Below are 26986 nucleotides of genomic sequence, written 5' to 3' on the forward strand. Positions count from 1 at the left end.
TTAGAACGCAGAAAAACCAAGAAAAGCGGGGTTAGAGCAAAGGAAAACCAAGAAAAGCGGGGTTAGAGCGGAGGAAAACCAAGAAAGGCGGGGTTAGAGCGGAGGAAAACCAAGAAAAGCAAGGTTAGTGCAGAGGAAAACCAAGAAAAGCGGGGTTAGAGCGGAGGAAAACCAAGAAAAGCGGGGTTAGAGCAAAGAAAATCCAAGAAAAGCGGAATAAGTGCACAGGGTAACCAAGAAAAGCGGGGTTAGAGCGGAGGAAAACCAAGAAAAAGAAGTTAGAGAGGAAGAAAACGAAGAAAAGCGCGGTTAGAGCAGCAGAAATCCGAGAAAAGCATGGTTAGAGTTGAGAAAAACCATGAAAAGCTGGGTTAGATTGGAGAAAAACCAAGAAAAGCGGGGTTAGTGCGGAGGAAAACCAAGAAAAGAGGGGTTAGTGCGGAGGAAAACCAAGAAAAGCGGTGTTAGAGCGGAGGAAAGCCAAGAGAAACAGGGTTAGAGCGGAGAAAAACCAAGAAAAGCTGGGTTACAGCGCAGAAAAAACAAGAAAAGCGGGGATAGAAGGGAGGAAAACCAAGAAAAGCGGGGTTAGAGCGGAGGAAAACCAAGAAAAGCGGGGTGAGAGCGGAGGAATACCAAGAAAAAGAAGATAGAGAGGAAGAAAACGAAGAAAAGCGCGGTTAGAGCAGCAGAAATCCGAGAAAAGCATGGTTAGAGTTGAGAAAAACCATGAAAAGCTGGGTTAGATTGGAGAAAAACCAAGAAAAGCGGGGTTAGTGCGGAGGAAAACCAAGAAAAGAGGGGTTAGTGCGGAGGAAAACCAAGAAAAGCGGAGTTAGAGCGGAGGAAAAACAAGAGAAAAGGGGTTAGAGGGGAGAAAAACCAAGAAAAGCAGGGATAGAAGGGAGGAAAACCAAGAAAAGCGGCGTTAGAGCAGAGAAAAACCAACAAAAACAGGGTTAGAGCAAAGGAAAACCAAGAAAAGCTGGGTTAGAGTGGAGGAAAACCAAGAAAAGCGGAACAAGTGCAAAGGAAAACCAAGAAAAGCGGGGTTAGTGCGGAGGAAAACCAAGAAAAGCTGGGATAGAGCGGAGGAAAACCAAGAAAAGAGGGGTTAGAAAGGAGGAAAACCAAGAAAAGCGGGGTTAGAGCGGAGGAAACCCAAGAAAAGCGGGGTTAGAGCAAAGGAAAACCAAGAAAAGCGAAGTTAGAGCGGAGAAAAACCAAGAAAAGCTGAGTTAGAGCGAAGGAAAACCAAGAGAAGTGGTGTTAGAGCGTAGGAAAACCAAGAAAAGTGCTGATAGAGCGTAGGAAAACCACGAAAAGCGGTGATAGAGCGGAGGAAAACCAAGAAAAGCGGGGTTAGAGCAAAGAAAAACCAAGAAAAGCAGGGTTAGAGCAAAGGAAAACCAAGAAAAGCGAAGATAGAGCAGAGGAAAACCAAGAGAAACGGGGTTAGAGCGGAGAAAAACCAAGAAAAGCGGTGATAGTGCGGAGGAAATCTAAGAAAAGTAAGGTTAGAGCGGAGAAAAACCAAAAAAAGCAGGGTTAGAGAAAAGGAAACAAAGAAAAGCAGGGTTAGAGCAGAGGAAAACCAAGTAAAGCAGAGTAAGAACGGAAGAAAACGAAGAAAAACTAGGTTAGAGCGTAGGAAAACCAAGAAAAGCTGTGATAGAGCGGAGGAAAACCATGAAAAGTGGTGATAGAGCGTAGGAAAACCACGAAAAGCAGGGTTAGAGCGGAGGAAAACCAAGAAAAGCAGGGTTAGAGCGGAGAAAAACCAAGAAAAGCAAGGTTAGAGCGGAGAAAAACCAAGGAAAGCGAAGTTAGAGAAGTGGAAAACCAAGAAAAATGAAGTTAGAGAGGAGGAAAACGAAGATATGCAGTGTTAGAGCATAGGAAAACCAAGAAAAGCTGGCTTAGAGCGGAGGAAAACCAAGAAAAGCTGGGATAGAGCGGAGGAAAACCAAGAAAAGCGGGGTTAGAAAGGAGGAAAACCAAGAAAAGCGGGGTTGGAGCGGAGGAAAACCATGAAAACCGGGATTAGAGCAGAAGAAAACCAAGAAAAGCGGGGTTAGAGCGGAGGAAAACCAAGAAAAGCGGGGTTAGAGCAGATGAAAACCAAGAAAAGCGGCGTTAGAGCGGAGGAAATCCAAGAAAAGCTGGGATAGAGCGGAGGAAATCCAAGAAAAGCGGGGTTAGAAAGGAGGAAAACCAAGCAAAGCGGGGTTAGAGCGAAGGAAAACCAAGAAAAGCAGGGTTAGAGCAAAGGAAAACCAAGAAAAGCGAAGTTAGAGTGGAGGAAAACCAAGAAAAGCTGAGTTAGAGCGTAGGAAATCCAAGAAATGCGGGGTTATAGCAGAGGAAAACCAAGAAAAGCGGTGTTAGAGCGTAGGAAAACCAAGAAAAGCGGTGATAGAGCGGAGGAAAACCAAGAAAAGTGGTGATAGAGCGTAGGAAAACCAAGAAAAGCGGTGATAGAGCGGAGGAAAACCAAGAAAAGTGGTGTTAGAGCGTAGGAAAACCAAGAAAAGCGGTGATAGAGCGGAGGAAAACCAAGAAAAGTGGTGATAGAGCGTAGGAAAACCAAGAAAAGCGGTGATAGAGCGGAGGAAAACCAAGAAAAGCGGGGTTAGAGCGGAGAAAAACCAAGAAATACAGGGTTAGAGCAAAGGAAAACCAAGAAAAGCGAAGATAGAGCAGAGGAAAACCAAGAAAAGCGGGGTTAGAGCGGAGGAAAACCAAGAAAAGCGGGGTTACAGCGGAGGAAAACCAAGAAAAGCGGGGTTAGAGCGGAGGAAAACCAAGAAAAGCGGAGTTAGAGCGGAGGATAACCAAGAAAAGCGGGGTTAGAGCGAAGGAAAACCAAGTAAAGCGGGGTTAGAGCGGAGGAAAACCACTAAAAGCGAAGTTAGAGCATAGGAATACCAAGAAAAGCAGAAAAAGTGCGGAGGAAAACCAAGAAAAGCGGGGTTAGTGCGGAGGAAAACCAAGAAAAAGAATTTAGAGAGGAAGAAAATGAAGAAAATCGCGGTTAGAGCAGCAGAAATTCGAGAAAATCATGGTTAGAGTGGAGAAAAACCATGAAAAGCTGGGTTAGATTGGAGAAAAACCAAGAAAAGCCCGGTTAGTGCGGAGGAAAACGAAGAAAAGAGGTGTTAGTGTGGAGGAAAACCAAGAAAAGCGGGGTTAGAGCGGAGGAAAACCAAGAAAAGCGGGGTTAGAGCGGAGGAAAACCAAGAGAAACGGGGTTAGAGCGGAGAAAAACCAAGAAAAGCAGGGTTAGAGCGCAGAAAAACCAAGAAAAGCGGGGATAGAAGGGTGGAAAACCAAGAAAAGCGGGGTTAGAGCGTAGGAAAACCAAGAAAAGCGGGGTTAGAGCGGAGGAAAACCAAGAAAAGCGGGGTTAGAGCGGAGGAAAACCAAGAAAAGTGGTGATAAAGCGGAAGAAAACCAAGAAAAGCGGAATAAGTGCAAAGGAATACCAAGAAAAGCGGGGCTAGAGCAGGGGAAATCCAAGAAAAAGAAGTTAGAGAGGAAGAAAACGAACTAAAGCGCGGTTAGAGCAGCAGAAATCCGAGAAAAGCATGGTTAGAGTTGAGAAAAACCATGAAAAGCTGGGTTAGAGCGGAGAAAAACCAAGAAAAGCGGGGTTAGAGCGGAGGAAAACCAAGAAAAGAGGGGTTAGTGCGGAGGAAAACCAAGAAAAGCAGAGTTAGAGCGGAGGAAAACAAAGAGAAACGGGGTTAGAGGGGAGAAAAACCAAGAAAAGCAGGGATAGAAGGGAGGAAAAACAAGAAAAGCGGCGTTAGAGCAGAGAAAAACCAACAAAAACAGGGTTAGAGCAAAGGAAAACCAAGAAAAGCTGGGTTAGAGCGGAGGAAAACCAAGAAAAGCAGGGTTAGAGAAAAGGAAACAAAGAAAAGCGGGGTTAGAGCAGAGGAAAACCAAGTAAAGCAGAGTAAGAACGGAAGAAAACGAAGAAAAACTAGGTTAGAGCGTAGGAAAACCAAGAAAAGCGGTGATAGAGCGGAGGAAAACCATGAAAAGTGGTGATAGAGCGTAGGAAAACCACGAAAAGCAGGGTTAGAGCGGAGGAAAACCAAGAAAAGCAGGGTTAGAGCGGAGAAAAACCAAGAAAAGCAAGGTTAGAGCGGAGGAAAACCAAGGAAAGCGAAGTTAGAGAAGTGGAAAACCAAGAAAAGAGGGGTTAGAAAGGAGGAAAACCAAGAAAAGCGGGGTTAGAGCGGAGGAAACTTAAGAAAAGCAGGGATAGAGCAAAGGAAAACCAAGAAAAGCGAAGTTAGAGCGGAGGAAAACCAAGAAAAGCTGGGTTAGAGTGGAGGAAAACCAAGTAAAAGCTGGGTTAGAGCGGAGGAAAACCAAGAAAAGCGGGGATAGAAGGGAGGAAAACCAAGAAAAATGGTGTTAGAGCGTAGGAAAACCAAGAAAAGTGGTGATAGAGCGGAGGAAAACCAAGAAAAGCAGGGTTACAGCAAAGAAAAACCAAGAAAAGCAGGGTTAGAGCAAAGGAAAACCAAGAAAAGCGGAGTAAGAACGGAAGAAAACGAAGAAAAACTAGGTTAGAGCGTAGGAAAACCAAGAAAAGCGGTGATAGAGCGGAGGAAAACCATGAAAAGTGGTGATAGAGCGTAGGAAAACCACGAAAAGCGGTGATAGAGCAAAGGAAAACCAAGAAAAGCGGGGTTAGAGCGGAGAAAAACCAAGAAAAGCAAGGTCAGAGCGGAGGAAAACCAAGGAAAGCGAAGTTAGAGAAGTGGAAAACCAAGAAAAATGAAGTTAGAGAGGAGGAAAACGAAGATAAGCAGTGTTAGAGCGGAGGAAAACCAAGAAAAGCTGGCTTAGAGCGGAGGAAAACCAAGAAAAGCGGTGATAGAGCGGAGGATAACCAAGAAAAACTAGGTTAACGCGTAGGAAAACCAAGAAAAGCGGTGATAGAGCGGAGGATAACCAAGAAAAACTAGCTTAGTGCGGAGGAAAACCAAGAAAAAGAATTTAGAGAGGAAGAAAACGAAGAAAATCGTGGATGGAGCAGTAGAAATCCGAGAAAAGCATGGTTAGAGTGGAGAAAAACCATGAAAAGCTGGGTTAGATTGGAGAAAAACCAAGAAAAACGGGGTTATTGCGGAGGAAAACGAAGAAAAGAGTGGTTAGTGCGGAGGAAAACCAAGAAAAGCGGGGTTAGAGCAGAGGAAAACCAAGAAAAGCGGGGTTAGAGCGGAGGAAAACCAAGAGAAACAAGGTTAGAGCCGAGGAAAACCAAGAAAAGCAGGGTTAGAACGCAGAAAAACCAAGAAAAGCGGGGTTAGAGCAAAGGAAAACCAAGAAAAGCGGGGTTAGAGCGGAGGAAAACCAAGAAAGGCGGGGTTAGAGCGGAGGAAAACCAAGAAAAGCAGGGTTAGTGCAGAGGAAAACCATGAAAAGCGGGGTTAGAGCGGAGGAAAACCAAGAAAAGCGGGGTGAGAGCGGAGGAATACCAAGAAAAGCGGGGCTAGAGCAGGGGAAAACCAAGAAAAAGAAGTTAGAGAGGAAGAAAACGAAGAAAAGCGCGGTTAGAGCAGCAGAAATCCGAGAAAAGCATGGTTAGAGTTGAGAAAAACCATGAAAAGCTGGGTTAGATAGGAGAAAAACCAAGAAAAGAAGGGATAGAAGGGAGGAAAACCAAGAAAAGCGGCGTTAGAGCAAAGAAAAACCAACAAAAACAGGGTTAGAGCAAAGGAAAACCAAGAAAAGCTGGGTTAGAGTGGAGGAAAACCAAGAAAAGCGGAACAAGTGCAAAGGAAAACCAAGAAAAGCGGGGTTAGTGCGGAGGAAAACCAAGAAAAGCTGGGATAGAGCGGAGGAAAACCAAGAAAAGAGGGGTTAGAAAGGAGGAAAACCAAGAAAAGCGGGGTTAGAGAGGAGGAAACCCAAGAAAAGCAAGGTTAGAGCAAAGGAAAACCAAGAAAAGCGAAGTTAGAGCGGAGAAAAACCAAGAAAAGCTGAGTTAGAGCGAAGGAAAACCAAGAGAAGTGGTGTTAGAGCGTAGGAAAACAAAGAAAAGTGGTGATAGAGCGTAGGAAAACCACGAAAAGCGGTGATAGAGCGGAGGAAAACCAAGAAAAGCGGGGTTAGAGCAAAGAAAAACCAAGAAAAGCAGGGTTAGAGCAAAGGAAAACCAAGAAAAGCGAAGATAGAGCAGAGGAAAACCAAGAGAAACGGGGTTAGAGCGGAGAAAAACCAAGAAAAGCGGTGATAGTGCGGAGGAAATCTAAGAAAAGCAAGGTTAGAGCGGAGAAAAACCAAGAAAAGCAGGGTTAGAGAAAAGGAAACAAAGAAAAGCGGGGTTAGAGCAGAGGAAAACCAAGTAAAGCAGAGTAAGAACGGAAGAAAACGAAGAAAAACTAGGTTAGAGCGTAGGAAAACCAAGAAAAGCGGTGATAGAGCGGAGGAAAACCATGAAAAGTGGTGATAGAGCGTAGGAAAACCACGAAAAGCAGGGTTAGAGCGGAGGAAAACCAAGAAAAGCAGGGTTAGAGCGGAGAAAAACCAAGAAAAGCAAGGTTAGAGCGGAGGAAAACCAAGTAAAGCGGGGTTAGAGCGGAGGAAAACCAAGAGAAACGGGGTTAGAGAGGAGAAAAACCAAGAAAAGCAGTGTTAGAGCGGAGGAAAACCAAGAAAAGCTGGCTTAGAGCGGAGGAAAACCAAGAAAAGCTGGGATAGAGCGGAGGAAAACCAAGAAAAGCGGGGTTAGAAAGGAGGAAAACCAAGAAAAGCGGGGTTGGAGCGGAGGAAAACCATGAAAACCGGGATTAGAGCGGAAGAAAACCAAGAAAAGCGGGGTTAGAGCGGAGGAAAACCAAGAAAAGCGGGGTTAGAGCAGATGAAAACCAAGAAAAGCGGCGTTAGAGCGGAGGAAAACCAAGAAAAGCTGGGATAGAGCGGAGGAAATCCAAGAAAAGCGGGGTTAAAAAGGAGGAAAACCAAGCAAAGCGGGGTTAGAGCGGAGGAAAACCAAGAAAAGCAGGGTTAGAGCAAAGGAAAACCAAGAAAAGCGAAGTTAGAGTGGAGGAAAACCAAGAAAAGCTGAGTTAGAGCGTAGGAAATCCAAGAAATGCGGGGTTATAGCAGAGGAAAACCAAGAAAAGCGGGGTTAGAGCGGAGGAAAACCAAGAAAAGCGGGGTTAGAGCGGAGGAAAACCAAGCAAAGCAGAGTTAGAACGGAAGAAAACGAAGAAAAGCGTGTTAGAGCAGCAGAAATCCGAGAAAAGCATGGTTAGAGTGGAGAAAAACGATGAAAAGTTGTGTTAGAGCAGAGAATAACCAAGAAAAGCGGGATTAGAGCGTAGGAAAACCAAGAAAAGCGGTGTTAGAGCGGAGGAAAACCAAGAAAAGCGGGGTTAGAGCGGAGGAAAACCAAGTAAAGCAGAGTTAGAACGGAAGAAAACGAAGAAAAGCGTGGTTAGGGCAGCAGAAATCCGAGAAAAGCATGGCTAGAGTAGAGAAAAACGATGAAAAGCTGGGTTAGAGCGGAGAAAAACCATGAAAAGCGGGATTAGATCAAAGGAAAACCAAGAAAAGCGGGGTTAGAGCAATGGAAAACCAAGAAAAGTGAAGTTAGAGCGGAGGAAAACCAAGAAAAGCAGGGTTAGAGCGGAGGAAAACCAAGTAAAGCAGATTTAGAACGGAAGAAAACGAAGAAAAGCGTGGTTAGAGCAGCAGAAATCCGAGAAAAGCATGGCTAGAGTAGAGAAAAACGATGAAAAGCTGGGTTAGATCGGAGAAAAACCATGAAAAGCGGGATTAGATCGAAGGAAAACCAAGAAAAGCGGGGTTAGAGCAATGGAAAAGCAAGAAAAGTGAAGTTAGAGCGGAGGAAAACCAAGAAAAGCGGGGTTAGAACGGATGAAAACCAAGAAAAGCGGGGTTAGAGCGTAGGAAATCCAAGAAAAGCGGGGTTATATCAGAGGAAAACTAAGAAAAGCGGGGTTAGAGCGGAGGAAAACCAAGAAAAGCGGAGTTAGAGCGGAGGAAAACCAAGTAAAGCAGAGTTAGAACGGAAGAAAACGAAGAAAAGCGTGTTAGAGCAGCAGAAATCCGAGAAAAGCATGGTTAGAGTGGAGAAAAACAATGAAAAGCTGGGTTAGAGCGGAGAAAAACCAAGAAAAGAGGGATTAGAGCGCAGGAAAACAAAGAAAAGGGGGGTTAGAGCAATGGAAAACCAAGAAAAGTGAAGTTAGAGCGGAGGAAAACACAGAAAAGCAGGGTTAGAGAGGAGGAAAACAAAGAAAAGCGGGGTTAGAGCGGATGAAAACCAAGAAAAGCGGGTTTAGAGCGGAGGATAACCAAGGAAAACTAGGTTAGAGCGGAGGAAAACCAAGAAAAAAAAATTAGAGGAAGAAAACGAAGAAAAGCGCGGTTAGAGCAGCAGAAATCTGAGAAAAGCATGGTTAGAGTGAAGAAAAACCATGAAAAGCTGGGTTAGAGTGGAGAAAAACCAAAAAAGCGGAGTTAGTGCGGAGGAAAACCAAGAAAAGCGGGGTTAGAGCGGATGAAAACCAAGAAAAGCGGGGTTAGAGCAATGGAAAACCAAGAAAAGCGGTGTTAGAGCAGAGGAAAACCAAGAGAAACGGGGTTAGAGCGGAGAAAAACCAAGAAAAGCGGTGATAGAGCGGAGGAAAACCAAGAAAAGCGGGGTTAGAGAGGAGAAAGACCAAGAAAAGCAGGGTTAGAGAAAAGGAAAACAAAGAAAAGCTGGGTTAGAGCGAAGGAAAACCAAGAAAAGCGGTGATAGAGCGGAGGAAAACCAAGAAAAGTGGTGTTAGAGCGTAGGAAAACCAAGAAAAGCGGTGATAGAGCGGAGGAAAACCAAGAAAAGTGGTGATAGAGCGTAGGAAAACCTCGAAATCGGTGATAGAGCGGAGGAAAACGAAGAAAAGCGGGGTTAGAGCGGAGAAAAACCAAGAAAAGCAGGGTAAGAGCAAAGGAAAACCAAGAAAAGCGAAGGTAGAGCGGAGGAAAACCAAGAAAAGCGGGGTTAGAGCGGAGGAAAACAAAGAAAAGCGGGGTTAGAGCGGAGGAAAACCAAGAAAAGCGGGGTTAGAGCGGATGAAAACAAAGAAAAGCGGGGTTAGAGCGGAGGATAACCAAGAAAAACTAGGTTAGAGCGAAGGAAAACCAAGAAAAATAAATTAGAGTAAGAAAACGAAGAAAAGCGCGGTTAGAGCAGCAGAAATCTGAGAAAAGCATGGTTAGAGTGAAGAAAAACCAAGAAAAGCTGGGTAAGAGTGGAGAAAAACCAAAAAAGCGGGGTTAGTGCGGAGGAAAACCAAGAAAAGCGGGGTTAGAGCGGAGGAAAACTAAGAAAAGCGGGGTTAGAGCAAAGGAAAACTAAGAAAAGTGGTGATAGAGCTGAGGAAAACCAAGAAAAGCGGGGTTAGAGCGGAGAAAAACCAAGAAAAGCGGTGATAGAGCGGAGGAAAACCAAGAAAAGCAGGGTTGGAGAGGAGAAAAACCAAGAAAAGCAGGGTTAGAGAAAAGGAAAACAAAGAAAAGCTAGGTTAGAGCGGAGGAAAACCAAGAAAATCGGGGTTAGAGCGGAGAAAAACCAAGAAAAGCGGTTATAGAGCGGAGGAAAACCAAGAAAAGCGGGGTTAGGAAGGAGAAAAACCAAGAAAAGCAGGGTTAGAGAAAAGGAAAACAAAGAAAAGCTGGGTTAGAGCGTAGGAAAACCACGAAAAGCCGTGATAGAGCGGAGGAAAACCAAGAAAAGCAGGGTTAGAGCAAAGGAAAACCAAGAAAAGCAAAGATAGAGCGGAGGAAAACCAAAAAAAGCGGGGTTAGAGCGGAGGAAAACCAAGAAAAGCGGGGTTAGAGCGGAGGAAAACCAAGAAAAGCGGGGTTAGAGCGGAGGAAAACCAAGAAAAGCGGGGTTAGAGCGGAGGATAACCAAGAAAAGCGGGGTTAGAGCGGAGGAAAACCAAGTAAAGCAGGGTTAGAGCAAAGGAAAACCAAGAAAAGCGAAGTTAGAGCATAGGAAAACCAAGAAAAGCAGAATAAGTGCGAAGGAAAACCAAGAAAAGCGGGGTTAGTGCGGAGGAAAACCAAGAAAAAGAATTTAGAGAGGAGGAAAACAAAGAAAATCACGGTTAGAGCAGCAGAAATCCGAGAAAATCATGGTTAGAGTGGAGAAAAACCATGAAAAGCTGGGTTAGATTGGAGAAAAACCAAGAAAAGCCCGGTTAGTGCGGAGGAAAACGAAGAAAAGAGGGGTTAGTGCGGAGGAAAACCAAGAAAAGCGGGGTTTGAGCAGAGCAAAACCAAGAAAAGCGGGGTTAGAGCGAAGGAAAACCAAGGGAAATGGGGTTAGAGCAGGGAAAAACCAAGAAAAGCAGGTTTAGAGCGCAGAAAAACCAAGAAAACCAAGGAGAGAAGGGAGGAAAACCAAGAAAAGCGGGGTTAGAGCGGAGGAAAACCAAGAAAAGCGGGGTTAGAGCGGAGGAAAACCAAGAAAAGCGGGGTTAGAGCGGAGGAAAACCAAGAAAAGCGGGGTTAGAGCGCAGGAAAACCATGAAAAGCGGGGTTAGTGCGGAGGAAAACCAAGAAAAGCGGGGTTAGAGCGGAGGAAAACCAAGAAAAGCAGGTTTAGTGCGGAGGAAAACCAAGAAAAACTAGGTTAGAGCAGAGGAAAACCAAGAAAAAAAAATTAGAGGATGAAATTGAAGAAAAGCGCGGTTAGAGCAGCAGAAATCTGAGAAAAGCATGGTTAGAGTGGAGAAAAACCATGAAAAGCTGGATTAGAGTGGAGAAAAACCAAAAAAGCGGGGTTAGCGCGGAGGAAAACCAAGAAAAGGGGGGTTAGTGCGGAGGAAAACCAAGAAAAGTGGGGTTAGAGCAAAGGAAAACCAAGAAAAGCGGTGATAGAGCGGAGGAAAACCAAGAAAAGCGGGGTTAGAGAGGAGAAAAACCAAGAAAAGCAGGGTAAGAGAAAAGGAAAACAAAGAAAAGCGGTGATAGAGCGGAGGAAAACCAAGAAAAGCGGTGATAGAGCGGAGGAAAACCATGAAAAGCTGGGTTAGAGCGTAGGAAAACCAAGAAAAGCGGTGATAGAGCGAAGGAAAACCAAGAAAAGTGGTGATAGAGCGTAGGAATACCACGAAAAGTGGTGATAGAGCGGATGAAAACCAAGAAAAGCGGGGTTAGAGCGGAGAAAAACAAAGAAAAGCGGAGTTAGAGCGGAGGATAACCAAGAAAAGCGGGGTTAGATCGAAGGAAAACCAAGTAAAGCGGGGTTAGAGCGGAGGAAAACCACTAAAAGCGAAGTTAGAGCATAGGAATACCAAGAAAAGCAGAATAAGGGCGGAGGAAAACCAAGAAAAGCGGGGTTAGTGCGGAGGAAAACCAAGAAAAAGAATTTAGAGAGGAGGAAAACGAAGAAAATCGCGGTTAGAGCAGCAGAAATTCGAGAAAATCATGGTTAGAGTGGAGAAAAACCATGAAAAGCTGGGTTACATTGGAGAAAAACCAAGAAAAGCCCGGTTAGTGCGGAGGAAAACGAAGAAAAGAGGGGTTAGTGCGGAGGAAAACCAAGAAAAGCGGGGTTAGAGCGGATGAAAACCAAGAAAAGCGGGGTTAGAGCGGAGGAAAACCGACAGAAACGGGGTTAGAGCGGAGAAAAATCAAGAAAAGCAGGGTTAAAGCGCAGAAAAACCAAGAAAAGCGGGGATAGAAGGGAGGAAAACCAAGAAAAGCGGGGTTAGAGCGGAGGAAAACCAAGAAAAGCGGGGTTAGAGCGGAGGAAAACCAAGAAAAGCGGGGTTAGAGCGGAGGAAAACCAAGAAAAGCGAAGTTAGAGCAGAGAAAAACCAAGAAAAGCGGTGATAGAGCGGAGGAAAACCAAGAAAAGCGGGGTTAGAGCAAAGAAAAACCAAGAAAAGCAGGGTTAGAGCAGAGGAAAACCAAGAAAAGCGAAGATAGAGCAGAGAAAAACCAAGAGAAACGGGGTTAGAGCGGAGAAAAACCAAGAAAAGCGGTGATAGTGCGGAGGAAATCCAAGAAAAGCGGGGTTAGAGCGGAGAAAAACAATGAAAAGCAGGGTTAGAAAAAAGGAAAACAAAGAAAAGCGGGTTTAGAGCGGAGGAAAACTAAGTAAAGCAGAGTAAAAATGGAAGAAAACGAAGAAAAACCAGGTTAGAGCGTAGGAAAACCAAGAAAAGCGGTGATAGAGCAGAGGAAAACCATGAAAGGTGGTGATAGAGCGTCGGAAAACCACGAAAAGCGGGGTTAGAGCGGAGAAAAACCAAGAAAAGCAAGGTTAGAGCGGAGAAAAACCAAGGAAAGCGAAGTTAGAGAAGTGGAAAACCAAGAAAAATGAAGTTTGAGAGGAGGAAAACGAAGATAAGCAGTGTTAGAGCGGAGGAAAAGCAAGAAAAGCTGGCTTAGAGCGGAGGAAAAGCAAGAAAAGCTGGCTTAGAGCGGAGGAAAACCAAGAAAAGTGGAATAACTGCGGAGGAAAACCAAGAAAAGCGGGGTTAGAGCCGAGGAAAACCATGAAAAGCGGGGTTGGAGCGGAGGAAAACCAAGAAAAGCGGCGTTAGAGCGGAGGAAAACCAATAAAAGCAGGGTTAGAGCGGAGGAAAACCAAGTAAAGCAGAGTTAGAACGGAAGAAAATGAAGAAAAGCGTGGTTAGAGCAGCAGAAATCCGAGAAAAGCATGGCTAGAGTAGAGAAAAACGATGAAAAGCTGGGTTAGAGCGGAGAAAAACCATGAAAACCGGGATTAGAGCGGAGGAAAACCAAGAAAAGCGGGGTTAGAGCGGAGGAAAACCAAGAAAAGCAAGGTTAGAGCAGATGAAAACCAAGAAAAGCGGGGTTAGAGCGGAGGAAAACCAAGAAAAGCTGGGATAGAGCGGAGGAAAACCAAGAAAAGCGGGGTTAGAAAGGAGGAAAACCAAGCAAAGCGGGGTTAGAGCGGAGGAAAACCAAGAAAAGCAGGGTTAGAGCAAAGGAAAACCAAGAAAAGCGAAGTTAGAGCGGAGGAAAACCAAGAAAAGCTGGGTTAGAGCGTAGGAAAACCAAGAAAAGCGGTGATAGAGCGAAGGAAAACCAAGAAAAGTGGTGATAGAGCGTAGGAAAACCACGAAAAGCGGTGATAGAGCGGAGGAAAACCAAGAAAAGCGGGGTTAGAGCGGAGAAAAACAAAGAAAAGCGGAGTTAGAGCGGAGGATAACCAAGAAAAGCTGGGTTAGACCGAAGGAAAACCAAGTAAGGCGGGGTTAGAGCGGAGGAAAACCACTAAAAGCGAAGTTAGAGCATAGGAATACCAAGAAAAGCAGAATAAGGGCGGAGGAAAACGAAGAAAAGAGGGGTTAGTGCGGAGGAAAACCAAGAAAAGCGGGGTTAGAGCGGATGAAAACCAAGAAAAGCGGGGTTAGAGCGGAGAAAAACCGACAGAAACGGGGTGAGAGCGGAGAAAAATCAAGAAAAGCAGGGTTAAAGCGCAGAAAAACCAAGAAAAGCGGGGATAGAAGGGAGGAAAACCAAGAAAAGCGGGGTTAGAGCGGAGGAAAACCAAGAAAAACGGGGTTAGAGCGGAGGAAAACCAAGAAAAGCGGGGTTAGAGCGGAGGAAAACCAAGAAAAGCTGGGATAGAGCGGAGGAAATCCAAGAAAAGCGGGGTTAGAGAAAAGGAAAACAAAGAAAAGCTAGGTTAGAGCGGAGGAAAACCAAGAAAAGCAGGGTTAGAGCAGAGGAAAACCAAGAAAAGCGAAGATAGAGCAGAGAAAAACCAAGAGAAACGGGGTTAGAGCGGAGAAAAACCAAGAAAAGCGGTGATAGTGCGGAGGAAATCCAAGAAAAGCGGGGTTAGAGCGGAGAAAAACCAAGAAAAGCAGGGTTAGAGAAAAGGAAAACAAAGAAAAGTGGGGTTAGAGCGGAGGAAAACCAAGTAAAGCAGAGTAAAAATGGAAGAAAACGAAGAAAAACTAGGTTAGAGCGTAGGAAAACCAAGAAAAGCGGTGATAGAGCGGAGGAAAACCATGAAAAGTGGTGATAGAGCGTAGGAAAACCACGAAAAGCGGGGTTAGAGCGGAAGAAAACCAAGAAAAGCGGGGTTAGAGCGGAGAAAAACCAAGAAAAGCAAGGTTAGAGCGGAGAAAAACCAAGGAAAGCGGGGTTAGAGAAGTTGAAAACCAAGAAAAATGAAGTTAGAGAGGAGGAAAACGAAGATAAGCAGTGTTAGAGCGGAGGAAAAGCAAGAAAAGCTGGCTTAGAGCGGAGGAAAACCAAGAAAAGCTGGCTTAGAGCGGAGGAAAACCAAGAAAAGTGGAATAACTGCGGAGGAAAACCAAGAAAAGCGGGGTTAGAGCCGAGGAAAACCATGAAAAGCGGGGTTGGAGCGGAGGAAAACCAAGAAAAGCAGCGTTAGAGCGGAGGAAAACCAATAAAAGCAGGGTTAGAGCGGAGGAAAACCAAGTAAAGCAGAGTTAGAACGGAAGAAAATGAAGAAAAGCGTGGTTAGAGCAGCAGAAATCCGAGAAAAGCATGGCTAGAGTAGAGAAAAACGATGAAAAGCTGGGTTAGAGCGGAGAAAAACCATGAAAACCGGGATTAGAGCGGAGGAAAACCAAGAAAAGCGGGGTTAGAGCGGAGGAAAACCAAGAAAAGCTGGGTTAGAGCAGATGAAAACCTAGAAAAGCGGGGTTAGAGCGGAGGAAAACCAAGAAAAGCTGGGATAGAGCGGAGGAAAACCAAGAAAAGCGGGGTTAGAAAGGAGGAAAACCAAGCAAAGCGGGGTTAGAGCGGAGGAAAACCAAGAAAAGCAGGGCTAGAGCAAAGGAAAACCAAGAAAAGCGAAGTTAGAGCGGAGGAAAACCAAGAAAAGCTGAGTTAGAGAGTAGGAAATACAAGAAATGCGGGGTTATAGCAGAGGAAAACCAAGAAAAGCGGGGTTAGAGCGGAGGAAAACCAAGAAAAGCGGGGTTAGAGCGGAGGAAAACCAAGTAAAGCAGAGTTAGAACGGAAGAAAACGAAGAAAAGTGTGTTAGAGCAGCAGAAATCCGAGAAAAGCATGGTTAGAGTGGAGAAAAACCATGAAAATCTGGGTTAGATTGGAGAAAAACCAAGAAAAACCCGGTTAGTGCGGAGGAAAACCAATAAAAGCGGGGTTAGAGTGGAGGAAAACCAAGAAAAGCGGGGTTAGAGCGGAGGAAAACCATGAAAAGCGGGATTAGATCGAAGGAAAACCAAGAAAAGCGGGGTTAGAGCAATGGAAAACCAAGAAAAGTGAAGTTAGAGCAGAGGAAAACCAAGAAAAGCGGGGTTAGAAAGAAGGATAGCCAAGAAAAGCGGGGTTAGAGCGGATGAAAACCAAGAAAAGCGGGGTTAGAGCGTAGGAAATCCAAGAAAAGCGGGGTTATATCAGAGGAAAACTAAGAAAAGCGGGGTTAGAGCGGAGAAAAACCAAGAAAAGCGGAGTTAGAGCGGAGGAAAACCAAGTAAAGCAGAGTTAGAACGGAAGAAAACGAAGAAAAGCGTGTTAGAGCAGCAGAAATCCGAGAAAAGCATGGTTAGAGTGGAGAAAAACGATGAAAAGCTGGGTTAGAGCGGAGAAAAACCAAGAAAAGAGGGATTAGAGCGAAGGAAGACAAAGAAAAGGGGGGTTAGAGCAATGGAAAACCAAGAAAAGTGAAGTTAGAGCGGAGGAAAACACAGAAAAGCAGGGTTAGAGAGGAGGAAAACCAAGAAAAGCGGGGTTAGAGCGGAGGATAACCAAGAAAAACAAGGTTAGAGCGGAGGAAAACCAAGAAAAAAAAATTAGAGGAAGAAAACAAAGAAAAGCGCGGTTAGAGCAGCAGAAATATGAGAAAAGCATGGTTAGAGTGAAGAAAAACCATGAAAAGCTGGGTTAGAGTGGAGAAAAACCAAAAAAGCGGGGTTACTGCGGTTGAAAACCAAGAAAAGCGGGGTTAGAGCGGATGAAAACCAAGAAAAGCGGGGTTAGAGCAATGGAAAACCAAGAAAAGCGATGTTAGAGCAGAGGAAAACCAAGAGAAACGGGGTTAGAGCGGAGAAAAACCAAGAATAGCGGTGATAGAGCGGAGGAAAACCAAGAAAAGCGGGGTTAGAGAGGAGAAAAACCAAGAAAAGCAGGGTTAGAGAAAAGGAAAACAAAGAAAAGCTGGGTTAGAGCGGAGGAAAACCAAGAAAAGCGGTGATAGAGCGGAGGAAAACCAAGAAAAGTGGTGTTAGAGTGTAGGAAAACCAAGAAAAGCGGTGATAGAGCGGAGGAAAACCAAGAAAAGTGGTGATAGAGCGTAGGAAATCCACGAAAAGCAAGGTTAGAGCAAAGGAAAACCAAGAAAAGCGAAGATAGAGCGGAGGAAAACCAAGAAAAGCTGGCTTAGAGCGGAGGAAAACCAAGAAAAGCTGGCTTAGAGCGGAGGAAAACCAAGAAAAGCTGGCTTAGAGCGGAGGAAAACCAAGAAAAGTGGAATAACTGCGGAGGAAAACCAAGAAAAGTGGTGATAGAGCGTAGGAAATCCACGAAAAGCAAGGTTAGAGCAAAGGAAAACCAAGAAAAGCGAAGATAGAGCGGAGGAAAACCAAGAAAAGCTGGCTTAGAGCGGAGGAAAACCAAGAAAAGCTGGCTTAGAGCGGAGGAAAACCAAGAAAAGTGGAATAACTGCGGAGGAAAACCAAGAAAAGCGGGGTTAGAGCCGAGGAAAACCATGAAAAGCGGGGTTGGAGCGGAGGAAAACCAAGAAAAGCGGTGATAGAGCGGAGGAAAACCAAGAAAAGTGGTGTTAGAGTGTAGGAAAACCAAGAAAAGCGGTGATAGAGCGGAGGAAAACCAAGAAAAGTGGTGATAGAGCGTAGGAAATCCACGAAAAGCAAGGTTAGAGCAAAGGAAAACCAAGAAAAGCGAAGATAGAGCGGAGGAAAACCAAGAAAAGCTGGCTTAGAGCGGAGGAAAACCAAGAAAAGCTGGCTTAGAGCGGAGGAAAACCAAGAAAAGTGGAATAACTGCGGAGGAAAACCAAGAAAAGCGGGGTTAGAGCCGAGGAAAACCATGAAAAGCGGGGTTGGAGCGGAGGAAAACCAAGAAAAGCAGCGTTAGAGCGGAGGAAAACCAATAAAAGCAGGGTTAGAGCGGAGGAAAACCAAGTAAAGCAGAGTTAGAACGGAAGAAAATGAAGAAAAGCGTGGTTAGAGCAGCAGAAATCCGAGAAAAGCATGGCTAGAGTAGAGAAAAACGATGAAAAGCTGGGTTAGAGCGGAGAAAAACCATGAAAACCGGGATTAGAGCGGAGGAAAACCAAGAAAAGCGGGGTTAGAGCGGAGGAAAACCAAGAAAAGCAAGGTTAGAGCAGATGAAAACCAAGAAAAGCGGGGTTATAGCGGAGGAAAACCAAGAAAAGCTGGGATAGAGCGGAGGAAAACCAAGAAAAGCGGGGTTAGAAAGGAGGAAAACCAAGCAAAGTGGGGTTAGAGCGGAGGAAAACCAAGAAAAGCAGGGCTAGAGCAAAGGAAAACCAAGAAAAGCGAAGTTAGAGCGGAGGAAAACCAAGAAAAGCTGAGTTAGAGCGTAGGAAATCCATGAAATGCGGGGTTATAGCAGAGGAAAACCAAGAAAAGCGGGGTTAGAGCGGAGGAAAACCAAGAAAAGCGGGGTTAGAGCGGAGGAAAACCAAGTAAAGCAGAGTTAGAACGGAAGAAAACGAAGAAAAGTGTGTTAGAGCAGCAGAAATCCGAGAAAAGCATGGTTAGAGTGGAGAAAAACCATGAAAAGCTGGGTTAGATTGGAGAAAAACCAAGAAAAACCCGGTTAGTGCGGAGGAAAACCAATAAAAGCGGGGTTAGAGTGGAGGAAAACCAAGAAAAGCGGGGTTAGTGCGGAGGAAAACCATGAAAAGCGGGATTAGATCGAAGGAAAACCAAGAAAAGCGGGGTTAGAGCAATGGAAAACCAAGAAAAGTGAAGTTAGAGCGGAGGAAAACCAAGAAAAGCGGGGTTAGAAAGAAGGATAGCCAAGAAAAGCGAGGTTAGAGCGGATGAAAACCAAGAAAAGTGGGGTTAGAGCGTAGGAAATCCAAGAAAAGCGGGGTTATATCAGAGGAAAACTAAGAAAAGCGGGGTTAGAGCGGAGGAAAACCAAGAAAAGCGGAGTTAGAGCGAAGGAAAACCAAGTAAAGCAGAGCTAGAATGGAAGAAAACGAAGAAAAGCGTGTTAGAGCAGCAGAAATTCGAGAAATGCATGGTTAGAGTGGAGAAAAACGATGAAAAGCTGGGTTAGAGCGGAGAAAAACCAAAAAAAGAGGGATTAGAGCGAAGGAAGACAAAGAAAAGGGGGGTTAGAGCAATGGAAAACCAAGAAAAGTGAAGTTAGAGCGGAGGAAAACACAGAAAAGCAGGGTTAGAGAGGAGGAAAACCAAGAAAAGCGGGGTTAGAGCGGAGGATAACCAAGAAAAACAAGGTTAGAGCGGAGGAAAACCAAGAAAAAAAAATTAGAGGAAGAAAACGAAGAAAAGCGCGGTTAGAGCAGCAGAAATATGAGAAAAGCATGGTTAGAGTGAAGAAAAACCATGAAAAGCTGGGTTAGAGTGGAGAAAAACCAAAAAAGCGGGGTTACTGCGGAGGAAAACCAAGTAAAGCGGGGTTAGAGCGGATGAAAACCAAGTAAAGCGGGGTTAGAGCGGATGAAAACCAAGAAAAGCGGGGTTAGAGCAATGGAAGACCAAGAAAAGCGGTGTTAGAGCAGAGGAAAACCAAGAGAAACGGGGTTAGAGCGGAGAAAAACCAAGAATAGCGGTGATAGAGCGGAGGAAAACCAAGAAAAGCGGGGTTAGAGAGGAGAAAAACCAAGAAAAGCAGGGTTAGAGAAAAGGAAAACAAAGAAAAGCTGGGTTAGAGCGGAGGAAAACCAAGAAAAGCGGTGATAGAGCGGAGGAAAACCAAGAAAAGTGGTGTTAGAGTGTAGGAAAACCAAGAAAAGCGGTGATAGAGCGGAGGAAAACCAAGAAAAGTGGTGATAGAGCGTAGGAAATCCACGAAAAGCAAGGTTAGAGCAAAGGAAAACCAAGAAAAGCGAAGATAGAGCGGAGGAAAACCAAGAAAAGCGGGGTTAGAACGGAGGAAAACCAAGAAAAGCGGGGTTAGAGCGGAGGAAAACCAAGAAAAGCGGGGTTAGAGCGGAGGAAAACCAAGTAAAGCAGAGTTAGAACGGAAGAAAACGAAGAAAAGCATGTTAGAGCAGCAGAAATCCGAGAAAAGCATGGTTAGAGTGGAGAAAAACGATGAAAAGCTGGGTTAGAGCGGAGAAAAACCAAGAAAAGTGGTGATAGAGCGAAGGAAAACAAAGAAAAGCGGGGTTAGAGCAATGGAAAACCAAAAAAGTGAAGTTAGAGCGGAGGAAAACCAAGAAAAGCGGGGTTAGAGCGGAGGAAAACCAAGAAAAGCTGGGTTAGAGCGGAGGATAACCAAGAAAAGCGGGGTTAGAGCAAAGGAAAACCAAGTAAAGCGGTGTTAGAGCGGAGGAAAACCACTAAAAGCGAAGTTAGAGCATAGGAAAACCAAGAAAAGCAGAATAAGTGCGGAGGAAAACCAAGAAAAGCGGGGTTAGTGCGGAGGAAAACCAAGAAAAAGAATTTAGAGAGGAGGAAAACGAAGAAAATCGCGGTTAGAGCAGCAGAAATCCGAGAAAATCATGGTTAGAGTGGAGAAAAACCATGAAAAGCTGGGTTAGATTGGAGAAAAACCAAGAAAAGCCCGGTTAGTGCGGAGGAAAACGAAGAAAAGAGGAGTTAGTGCGGAGGAAAACCAAGAAAAGCGGGGTTAGAGCGGATGAAAACCAAGAAAAGCGGGGTTAGAGCGGAGGAAAACCGACAGAAACGGGGTTAGAGCGGAGAAAAATCAAGAAAAGCAGGGTTAAAGCGCAGAAAAACCAAGAAAAGCGGGGATAGAAGGGAGGAAAACCAAGAAAAGTGGGGTTAGAGCGGAGGAAAACCAAGAAAAGCGGGGTTAGAGCGGAGGAAAACCAAGTAAAGCAGAGTTAGAACGGAAGAAAACGAAGAAAAGCGTGTTAGAGCAGCAGAAATCCGAGAAAAGCATGGTTAGAGTGGAGAAAAACGATGAAAAGCTGGGTTAGAGCGGAGAAAAACCAAGAAAAGAGGGATTAGAGCGAAGGAAGACAAAGAAAAGGGGGGTTAGAGCAATGGAAAACCAAGAAAAGTGAAGTTAGAGCGGAGGAAAACACAGAAAAGCAGGGTTAGAGAGGAGGAAAACCAAGAAAAGCGGGGTTAGAGCGGAGGATAACCAAGAAAAACAAGGTTAGAGCGGAGGAAAACCAAGAAAAAAAAATTAGAGGAAGAAAACAAAGAAAAGCGCGGTTAGAGCAGCAGAAATATGAGAAAAGCATGGTTAGAGTGAAGAAAAACCATGAAAAGCTGGGTTAGAGTGGAGAAAAACCAAAAAAGCGGGGTTACTGCGGTTGAAAACCAAGAAAAGCGGGGTTAGAGCGGATGAAAACCAAGAAAAGCGGGGTTAGAGCAATGGAAAACCAAGAAAAGCGGTGTTAGAGCAGAGGAAAACCAAGAGAAACGGGGTTAGAGCGGAGAAAAACCAAGAATAGCGGTGATAGAGCGGAGGAAAACCAAGAAAAGCGGGGTTAGAGAGGAGAAAAACCAAGAAAAGCAGGGTTAGAGAAAAGGAAAACAAAGAAAAGCTGGGTTAGAGCGGAGGAAAACCAAGAAAAGCGGTGATAGAGCGGAGGAAAACCAAGAAAAGTGGTGTTAGAGTGTAGGAAAACCAAGAAAAGCGGTGATAGAGCGGAGGAAAACCAAGAAAAGTGGTGATAGAGCGTAGGAAATCCACGAAAAGCAAGGTTAGAGCAAAGGAAAACCAAGAAAAGCGAAGATAGAGCGGAGGAAAACCAAGAAAAGCTGGCTTAGAGCAAAGGAAAACCAAGAAAAGCTGGCTTAGAGCGGAGGAAAACCAAGAAAAGCTGGCTTAGAGCGGAGGAAAACCAAGAAAAGTGGAATAACTGCAAAGGAAAACCAAGAAAAGTGGTGATAGAGCGTAGGAAATCCACGAAAAGCAAGGTTAGAGCAAAGGAAAACCAAGAAAAGCGAAGATAGAGCGGAGGAAAACCAAGAAAAGCTGGCTTAGAGCGGAGGAAAACCAAGAAAAGCTGGCTTAGAGCGGAGGAAAACCAAGAAAAGTGGAATAACTGCGGAGGAAAACCAAGAAAAGCGGGGTTAGAGCCGAGGAAAACCATGAAAAGCGGGGTTGGAGCGGAGGAAAACCAAGAAAAGCGGTGATAGAGCGGAGGAAAACCAAGAAAAGTGGTGTTAGAGTGTAGGAAAACCAAGAAAAGCGGTGATAGAGCGGAGGAAAACCAAGAAAAGTGGTGATAGAGCGTAGGAAATCCACGAAAAGCAAGGTTAGAGCAAAGGAAAACCAAGAAAAGCGAAGATAGAGCGGAGGAAAACCAAGAAAACCTGGCTTAGAGCGGAGGAAAACCAAGAAAAGCTGGCTTAGAGCGGAGGAAAACCAAGAAAAGTGGAATAACTGCGGAGGAAAACCAAGAAAAGCGGGGTTAGAGCCGAGGAAAACCATGAAAAGCGGGGTTGGAGCGGAGGAAAACCAAGAAAAGCAGCGTTAGAGCGGAGGAAAACCAATAAAAGCAGGGTTAGAGCGGAGGAAAACCAATAAAAGCAGGGTTAGAGCGGAGGAAAACCAAGTAAAGCAGAGTTAGAACGGAAGAAAATGAAGAAAAGCGTGGTTAGAGCAGCAGAAATCCGAGAAAAGCATGGCTAGAGTAGAGAAAAACGATGAAAAGCTGGGTTAGAGCGGAGAAAAACCATGAAAACCGGGATTAGAGCGGAGGAAAACCAAGAAAAGCGGGGTTAGAGCGGAGGAAAACCAAGAAAAGCAAGGTTAGAGCAGATGAAAACCAAGAAAAGCGGGGTTATATCGGAGGAAAACCAAGAAAAGCTGGGATAGAGCGGAGGAAAACCAAGAAAAGCGGGGTTAGAAAGGAGGAAAACCAAGCAAAGTGGGGTTAGAGCAAAGGAAAACCAAGAAAAGCAGGGCTAGAGCAAAGGAAAACCAAGAAAAGCGAAGTTAGAGCGGAGGAAAACCAAGAAAAGCTGAGTTAGAGCGTAGGAAATCCATGAAATGCGGGGTTATAGCAGAGGAAAACCAAGAAAAGCGGGGTTAGAGCGGAGGAAAACCAAGAAAAGCGGGGTTAGAGCGGAGGAAAACCAAGTAAAGCAGAGTTAGAACGGAAGAAAACGAAGAAAAGTGTGTTAGAGCAGCAGAAATCCGAGAAAAGCATGGTTAGAGTGGAGAAAAACCATGAAAAGCTGGGTTAGATTGGAGAAAAACCAAGAAAAACCCGGTTAGTGCGGAGGAAAACCAATAAAAGCGGGGTTAGAGTGGAGGAAAACCAAGAAAAGCGGGGTTAGTGCGGAGGAAAACCATGAAAAGCGGGATTAGATCGAAGGAAAACCAAGAAAAGCGGGGTTAGAGCAATGGAAAACCAAGAAAAGTGAAGTTAGAGCGGAGGAAAACCAAGAAAAGCGGGGTTAGAAAGAAGGATAGCCAAGAAAAGCGGGGTTAGAGCGGATAAAACCAAGAAAAGTGGGGTTAGAGCGTAGGAAATCCAAGAAAAGCGGGGTTATATCAGAGGAAAACTAAGAAAAGCGGGGTTAGAGCGGAGGAAAACCAAGAAAAGCGGAGTTAGAGCGGAGGAAAACCAAGTAAAGCAGAGCTAGAATGGAAGAAAACGAAGAAAAGCGTGTTAGAGCAGCAGAAATCCGAGAAATGCATGGTTAGAGTGGAGAAAAACGATGAAAAGCTGGGTTAGAGCGGAGAAAAACCAAGAAAAGAGGGATTAGAGCGAAGGAAGACAAAGAAAAGGGGGGTTAGAGCAATGGAAAACCAAGAAAAGTGAAGTTAGAGCGGAGGAAAACACAGAAAAGCAGGGTTAGAGAGGAGGAAAACCAAGAAAAGCGGGGTTAGAGCGGAGGATAACCAAGAAAAACAAGGTTAGAGCGGAGGAAAACCAAGAAAAAAAAATTAGAGGAAGAAAACGAAGAAAAGCGCGGTTAGAGCAGCAGAAATATGAGAAAAGCATGGTTAGAGTGAAGAAAAACCATGAAAAGCTGGGTTAGAGTGGAGAAAAACCAAAAAAGCGGGGTTACTGCGGAGGAAAACCAAGAAAAGCGGGGTTAGAGCGGATGAAAACCAAGAAAAGCGGGGTTAGAGCAATGGAAGACCAAGAAAAGCGGTGTTAGAGCAGAGGAAAACCAAGAGAAACGGGGTTAGAGCGGAGAAAAACCAAGAATAGCGGTGATAGAGCGGAGGAAAACCAAGAAAAGCGGGGTTAGAGAGGAGAAAAACCAAGAAAAGCAGGGTTAGAGAAAAGGAAAACAAAGAAAAGCTGGGTTAGAGCGGAGGAAAACCAAGAAAAGCGGTGATAGAGCGGAGGAAAACCAAGAAAAGTGGTGTTAGAGTGTAGGAAAACCAAGAAAAGCGGTGATAGAGCGGAGGAAAACCAAGAAAAGTGGTGATAGAGCGTAGGAAATCCACGAAAAGCAAGGTTAGAGCAAAGGAAAACCAAGAAAAGCGAAGATAGAGCGGAGGAAAACCAAGAAAAGCGGGGTTAGAACGGAGGAGAACCAAGAAAAGCGGGGTTAGAGCGGAGGAAAACCAAGAAAAGCGGGGTTAGAGCGGAGGAAAACCAAGTAAAGCAGAGTTAGAACGGAAGAAAACGAAGAAAAGCATGTTAGAGCAGCAGAAATCCGAGAAAAGCATGGTTAGAGTGGAGAAAAACGATGAAAAGCTGGGTTAGAGCGGAGAAAAACCAAGAAAAGTGGGATTAGAGCGAAGGAAAACAAAGAAAAGCGGGGTTAGAGCAATGGAAAACCAAAAAAGTGAAGTTAGAGCGGAGGAAAACCAAGAAAAGCGGGGTTAGAGCGGAGGAAAACCAAGAAAAGCTGGGTTAGAGCGGAGGATAACCAAGAAAAGCGGGGTTAGAGCAAAGGAAAACCAAGTAAAGCGGTGTTAGAGCGGAGGAAAACCACTAAAAGCGAAGTTAGAGCATAGGAAAACCAAGAAAAGCAGAATAAGTGCGGAGGAAAACCAAGAAAAGCGGGGTTAGTGCGGAGGAAAACCAAGAAAAAGAATTTAGAGAGGAGGAAAACGAAGAAAATCGCGGTTAGAGCAGCAGAAATCCGAGAAAATCATGGTTAGAGTGGAGAAAAACCATGAAAAGCTGGGTTACATTGGAGAAAAACCAAGAAAAGCCCGGTTAGTGCGGAGGAAAACGAAGAAAAGAGGAGTTAGTGCGGAGGAAAACCAAGAAAAGCGGGGTTAGAGCGGATGAAAACCAAGAAAAGCGGGGTTAGAGCGGAGGAAAACCGACAGAAACGGGGTTAGAGCGGAGAAAAATCAAGAAAAGCAGGGTTAAAGCGCAGAAAAACCAAGAAAAGCGGGGATAGAAGGGAGGAAAACCAAGAAAAGCGGGGTTAGAGCGGAGGAAAACCAAGAAAAGCGGGGTTAGAGCGGAGGAAAACCAAGAAAAGCGGGGTTAGAGCGGAGGAAAACCAAGAAAAGCGAAGTTAGAGCAGAGAAAATCCAAGAAAAGCGGTGATAGAGCGGAGGAAAACCAAGAAAAGCGGGGTTAGAGCAAAGAAAAACCAAGAAAAGCAGGGTTAGAGCAGAGGAAAACCAAGAAAAGCGAAGATAGAGCAGAGGAAAACCAAGAGAAACGGGGTTAGAGCGGAGAAAAACCAAGAAAAGCGGTGATAGTGCGGAGGAAATCCAAGAAAAGCGGGGTTAGAGCGGAGAAAAACCAAGAAAAGCAGGGTTAGAAAAAAGGAAAACAAAGAAAAGCGGGTTTAGAGCGGAGGAAAACCAAGTAAAGCAGAGTAAAAATGGAAGAAAACGAAGAAAAACTAGGTTAGAGCGTAGGAAAACCAAGAAAAGCGGTGATAGAGCGGAGGAAAACCATGAAAGGTGGTGATAGAGCGTAGGAAAACCACGAAAAGCGGGGTTAGAGCGGAGAAAAACCAAGAAAAGCAAGGTTAGAGCGGAGAAAAACCAAGGAAAGCGAAGTTAGAGAAGTGGAAAACCAAGAAAAATGAAGTTAGAGAGGAGGAAAACGAAGATAAGCAGTGTTAGAGCGGAGGAAAAGCAAGAAAAGCTGGCTTAGAGCGGAGGAAAACCAAGAAAAGCTGGCTTAGAGCGGAGGAAAACCAAGAAAAGTGGAATAACTGCGGAGGAAAACCAAGAAAAGCGGGGTTAGAGCCGAGGAAAACCATGAAAAGCGGGGTTGGAGCGGAGGAAAACCAAGAAAAGCGGCGTTAGAGCGGAGGAAAACCAATAAAAGCAGGGTTAGAGCGGAGGAAAACCAAGTAAAGCAGAGTTAGAACGGAAGAAAATGAAGAAAAGCGTGGTTAGAGCAGCAGAAATCCGAGAAAAGCATGGCTAGAGTAGAGAAAAACGATGAAAAGCTGGGTTAGAGCGGAGAAAAACCATGAAAACCGGGATTAGAGCGGAGGAAAACCAAGAAAAGCAGGGTTAGAGCAAAGGAAAACCAAGAAAAGCGAAGTTAGAGCGGAGGAAAACCAAGAAAAGCTGGGTTAGAGCGTAGGAAAACCAAGAAAAGCGGTGATAGAGCGGTTGAAAACCAAGAAAAGTGGTGATAGAGAGTAGGAAAACCACAAAAAGCGGTGATAGAGCGGAGGAAAACCAAGAAAAGCGGGGTTAGAGCAGAGAAAAACAAAGAAAAGCGGAGTTAGAGCGGAGGATAACCAAGAAAAGCTGGGTTAGACCGAAGGAAAACCAAGTAAAGCGGGGTTAGAGCGGAGGAAAACCACTAAAAGCGAAGTTAGAGCATAGGAATACCAAGAAAAGCAGAATAAGTGCGGAGTAAAACCAAGAAAAGCGGGGTTAGTGCGGAGGAAAACCAAGAAAAATAATTTAGAGAGGAAGAAAATGAAGAAAATCGCGGTTAGAGCAGCAGAAATTCGAAAAAATCATGGTTAGAGTGGAGAAAAACCATGAAAAGCTGGGTGAGATTGGAGAAAAACCAAGAAAAGCCCGGTTAGTGCGGAGGAAAACGAAGAAAAGAGGGGTTAGTGCGGAGGAAAACCAAGAAAAGCGGGGTTAGAGCGGATGAAAACCAAGAAAAGCGGGGTTAGAGCGGAGAAAAACCGACAGAAACGGGGTTAGAGCGGAGAAAAATCAAGAAAAGCAGGGTTAAAGCGCAGAAAAACCAAGAAAAGCAGGGATAGAAGGGAGGAAAACCAAGAAAAGCGGGGTTAGAGTGGAGGAAAACCAAGAAAAACGGGGTTAGAGTGGAGGAAAACCAAGAAAAGCGGGGTTAGAGCGGAGGAACACCAAGAAAAGCGAAGTTAGAGCAGAGAAAAACCAAGAAAAGCGTTGATAGAGCGGAGGAAAACCAAGAAAAGCGGGGTTAGAGCAAAGGAAAACCAAGAAAAGCGGTGTTAGAGCGGAGGAAAACCAAGAGAAACGGGTTTAGAGCGGAGAAAAACCAAGAGAAACGGGGTTAGAGCGGAGAAAAACCAAGAAAAGCGGTGATAGTGCGGAGGAAATCCAAGAAAAGCGGGGTTAGAGCGGAGAAAAACCAAGAAAAGCAGGGTTAGAGAAAAGGAAAACAAAGAAAAGCGGGGTTAGAGCGGAGGAAAACCAAGTAAAGGAGAGTAAAAATGGAAGAAAACGAAGAAAAACTAGGTTAGAGCGTAGGAAAACCAAGAAAAGCGGTGATAGAGCGGAGGAAAACCATGAAAAGTGGTGATAGAGCGTAGGAAAACCACGAAAAGCGGGGTTAGAGCGGAAGAAAACCAAGAAAAGCGGGGTTAGAGCGGAGAAAAACCAAGAAAAGCAAGGTTAGAGCGGAGAAAAACCAAGGAAAGCGAAGTTAGAGAAGTTGAAAACCAAGAAAAATGAAGTTAGAGAGGA

Source organism: Coturnix japonica, chromosome 3, assembly GCF_054131305.1.
Source record: "Coturnix japonica strain WE chromosome 3, WE-NBRP24, whole genome shotgun sequence".
In the NCBI taxonomy this organism is placed as follows: domain Eukaryota; kingdom Metazoa; phylum Chordata; class Aves; order Galliformes; family Phasianidae; genus Coturnix; species Coturnix japonica.